Raw genomic sequence first — 5,218 nt, 5'->3', positions numbered from 1 at the left:
AGATAGATAGATAGATAGTAGATAGATAGATAGATAGATAAGATAGATAGATAGACGGACAGATAGATAGATTGATAAATAAATAAATAAATAGATAGATAGATGATAGATAGATAGATAGATATATAGATAGATAGATAGATATATCATAGATAGATAGATAGATAGATAGATAGATAGATAGATAGATAGATAGATAGATAGATAGATAGATATACATATGCATATACATAATTATACTAACTCACATATCAAACCGTCTTTAAATCTTTGTCTGGCTATCTATCTCTCCATCCACCTATCTACATATTTATGTGTGTACGTATGTGCGTATGTGTGCCTGTGTTTTAGCTTGGGGAGTGGTAGAGAAATGGCCGTGAGACTAGGCCGTAAAATTTCAGTTCAACTTAGCTGAATCACTTGGAATGCACTATAGTTTAACAAGTAGACTATTCTTCGTAGTCTATTAAACGAACTGAAATAATCTACTTCAGATGTGCCATAACAATAAAATATGGAATATTTGCTTCATGATGTCGCCTGGGACATCTAGATGTTTCGCTGAGTATTTATATCCTGTGCTGTGATTAAATTATAAACAGATAACGTATTAGCCGGATGATATAGAATAGTTGTTCATATCTCGAGATCGTCAGTGCTTGATGTATTAGTCTGCCAAGAGAAGACACAAGAGGGACAAAACGAAATGATTATACATCTTTTTGGTGGAAAGTAAGAATAAAAATTTGCCATTGCGCAGCTGGAGGCATATTACTTGTTAGGATGTTGAAACATCTTCCAGGAGTAATATATATGTTTCTGTCACAGGAATTTAGGGAGAAACACTTTTATGTATATCTGAGACGATTTGAATCATTAGGAGTACGAAAGCGTTTGGTCATCGCTCAACGATTCTTCTTCCAGTACTCTCCTTATTTATTTTCCTTATTTAAAATCTCTTTCTTTCAAATACTCAGTTTTTTTTTCCTCACCTTGACCCTTCCTTTCTTTATCCCCCACGTCTCTTTCTCCGTGCATCTCTCCTTTGACCCTACTTCTCATTCTTCAAATCTTCGAATTTATTCCCCATATTACTATTAGATGTTTTTACACAGATTATTTCTCTCTCTCTCTCTCTCTCTCTCTCTCTCTCTGTCGCTCTCTCTCTCCCTCTCTCTCTCTCTTCCTCTCACTAATTCTCTCTCCGCTCACATCACTGTTTCTAAAACATTTAAGACTACAAAATCATTGCTCTCCCCATATTTCCATCTTATGCTTTTTACTATGTCTCTTTCATATCTTGCCCCATCTCACACACAAGTATTTCCCATTCTAGCATTCCCTAAAAATTTCATTCTCTACCCTACCACCCTTTCTCTATATCACTCACCCTCTCTCTCTCTCTCTCTCTCTCTCTCTCTCTGTGCCACTCTCGCCCCACCTGCCCCGAATCACTCATTACAAAAATCAAACACATTCCTTGAAGCCAGCGACTAAACAAACGTCTAATGTTTGAAAACACAATTTTAAATCTCAAATTAGGATTTCAATCAGCCAAATAAAAAACGCAGAATGAAAAAAAAATTTGAGGAAAACAGATAAAAATGGCCCCCCAAAAAATATTATTAAACTAACATATATAAAATACTGAGAAAAAACATTCATTTACTACTTAAATTCATTAAATTTATGTTTTATTCAACTATCGCACGGAATTAATTTGGAATTTCGCCCCGTATTATTCAATTCTTTCACGACTAGATTGTTTTCTTTTTGCTTCTTTTATTTACAAAAATTTAGTTATTTCCATGTGGGAAACAATGATATATATATATATATATATATATATATATATATTTAATACATACAGGCATACATACATAGATGCATGCATACATACTTACATAGATACATTCATCCATCTATCCGTACATACATACATACATACATACATACATACATACATACATACATACATACATACATACATACATACATACACTGGGGCACTGGGATATGTAACACATTGCCTTGAGAAATTTAGATTCTCAAAACCAGAAAGGATAAAGCTGATCGGAAGACTACAGATCCAAACCATCACAGGAACTGTAAAAATCTGTAAAACTTTCCAGATGTTTATAATTTAAGTATATATGGGCATGTCTAGATATTCAAGTATGTGCATGAGAAGACATACGTAAAACAAAATATAAAATCTGCTCGTAAATATACATACATAAATACATGCACACATATATACATACATGCACACGTACAAAAATACTTTGTTGTTGATGTTGAAATTCCAATGAAGGAGTCGTAGATCTAGGTTACAATACGGTACTTTCTCTATTTGCCAGAAATCTTGAAATAAAACTGAATAATGTCATGCATACATACATACATAATACTGTGATGGCCTCACCCCAACTTAAACACCTTAACGGTGAAATGGTTTCGGTAACAAGCATCTTTCTTTGAAAAATTACCTTACTTTTGTGATGATGATCAATCTTCTCAGAACTGGCCAAAATCTGCCAGAGATAAAAAAAAATTGGTATAAACAAACCACTATCATTAGTCATCACTGGATTTTCATGTCTTCAAAATGTACCTGAGTCAGGAGTGTCGAATATTGAATATATCCAACTCAACGACATCTTGAAACCACATTTAGTATTTTAAAAAAAAAACTTTTTCTAGTTTTCCGAAACGACCGTTGAGCGACAGGCCATTCTCAACAAGTTTGAGCGAAATATCCAATTGCTTTTATATGGAAAGTTATTGATGATGTCTGTGGAGAGCACATGGAAGCATGCGATGTTCATTACTGGAATATTAATACTCTAATATACACAGCTGTTATCTCTCACCTTGAACACCAAGGAGAATTCTGCTGTGCATATGGTAAGGAAATTACTAAACGGAAGCAATTGCATGGAAAGCAAATCTTGAAGAGAACATCAACAATCTATGTTGGCATATTGGATGATTAACCACGATAATAAGATATAAAGGGTTTAATGAATTTACACCTCACCAATTACATTTTATGAATAATTAACAAAACTCTATGATGACTCTTTACACGAAGCTCTTGAGCGAAATCTAATTACTCGAAAACACAAACAGAAGACGGGTGAGCGAAGAACTACGAATGTTTGAACTGACCTATGTAAATCACGAGTTTGCTTCGAATCCACAGGCGTTATACCTTACGAAATCATGAGGAAAGAAACCCTTATAGCTCGGAAACACTCCTTTCGTGAAAACCCTGAATCTTTCTGGTCTAAAATCTGGAATAAAAATAGATTTCAATTTGAAAGCATTACAGCTAAAGACATTTAGGAAAAAAACAATACAACATCAACAGTAAAACATAAACAACTGATACGGAGACTTTCACTATAGCTATAGAAAAACTACTTAAAGGGAAGGCACATGGAAGGGACCTAATTGTTGAATATTGGTATAAGACACTGACATTTAACTGAACATTTTTCATATTCATAAGCAAAGGGTCTACAGGTCAAATTGATATATTTTTATACTAAGTTGGCAAATCTTCTAGCCAAGAAGGAAACCACTGTGTTGGTGGCCATTGCTTGTCTAAACATTACGTACACAAGCTGCCCCAAGCAATTTCTTCGTGGTCATTTTGTGTTCAAAAACGTTGTACTGTTTCCAATGCTATAAATATTCAAACGAGATTGCTTTTCTCTAATTCTGTTTATGTTGTAAGTAAATCCATTGTCATCCCTGCTACACAAATCACATAGCTTCATGCTAGGGGTCTGCAAGTACTAGAGATATAAAATGCAGCCCAGTATTTCTTTGAGGATAACTTGAACAGTTATGGTTAAAATGTTTGCACTCCAAAAAAACCAGCCAATGTTAACATTCTCATCTGACATAGGGATGGAATTTTACTAAAAAAATGTTTGTCTTTGATTGTTGAACGTGGAAAATCAGTCGACTAGACCCAAACCTGTGCATCAATGGCCACACTATCTCTCCTGTCCCCCAGAAAGAATGCCACAAATACATAGGCAATGATAAAACGTATCATTTGAAAGTGCTGTGAATAAAGACGCAGGGACTCGAAAATATTACACCAGTCGGAACTTTCCTCTTACAGGACAATGCATTTACAGTACTAGCGCTGATGCTAACATTTAGGTAGTTGACTGGCCTGCAAACGAAATCTATTACATAGATATCAAAATTTGCAAGATCCTGACACCGACAGGAAAATTCTGTAGGAACAGTAATAACGGTAATAACGAGTCTCTACCTCAAGAGTGATGAAAGAGGTATAGGCTTGAGATCAGTGCAGACAGCCTTTTAATTTAGTATAGTCACTCTGAGACAGCACCAGCTAAACAACAGCAGGAAAATATGTACTTAGCCCTGTTGGTAGAGAATTCCCCAGGAAGTACTCTCTTCCTGATAACTTCCCATACAACTCCTAAACAGCCGGACTACCATACCTCAAAGAAGAATTGATTGTGAAATTCTCAGCATACAATCAAAAGGACCATGAATATGTAGGTTTCTCGAAAATGTGAAGAACAGAATAATATCAGTCTCAAATGTTGGCACAAGCCCAGGAATTACTGAGGAGTGGGTAAGTCTAAAGGATGAATGGTAAAATCGGCCACACGGGAATTTGTAATCAGAACATAAAGACGGACAAAATTCCGCTAAGCATTTTTTCCTGGCGTGGTAACGCTTCTCCCAGCGCGTAACATTAACATGAAACAGTAACATTAACATGAAATCGTGCTCGCTACATCACATCACAATTTGAAGTCTATGCATTTGCAATCCACGAGCAAGAGTTTGCTCTCAAATACCTACGGGAAAATAGAGAAACAGAAGCCTTTAGAGCTCCAACAGGCAAGCGATAATGTAGACAATATCATACTTCTGTCGAAGACATCACGCGTAGGAAATGAAGCTGCCCCAACACGTTATCAAGGAAGTATCTCACGATGCAACGCGATATCATCGCTAAAACAATATAAGTATAATTTCAAAAAAGACTACCTTGTAATAAATATAGAGTATGTACTTAATAATGAATACGTACACAAATGTCACCTCAAAGAATATTAGTGGAACGTTCCCTGCCACGTGTAAGCATGACCAACAGAGATTTGTTGTTTCGGAAAGACAAGAAGATGTGTGTAGTGTCATAGAGGTCAGCTGCCCTGAT

This window comes from Octopus sinensis, linkage group LG7, assembly GCF_006345805.1.
Source record: "Octopus sinensis linkage group LG7, ASM634580v1, whole genome shotgun sequence".
NCBI lineage: Eukaryota > Metazoa > Mollusca > Cephalopoda > Octopoda > Octopodidae > Octopus > Octopus sinensis.
This window is presented reverse-complemented; position numbering follows the sequence as displayed.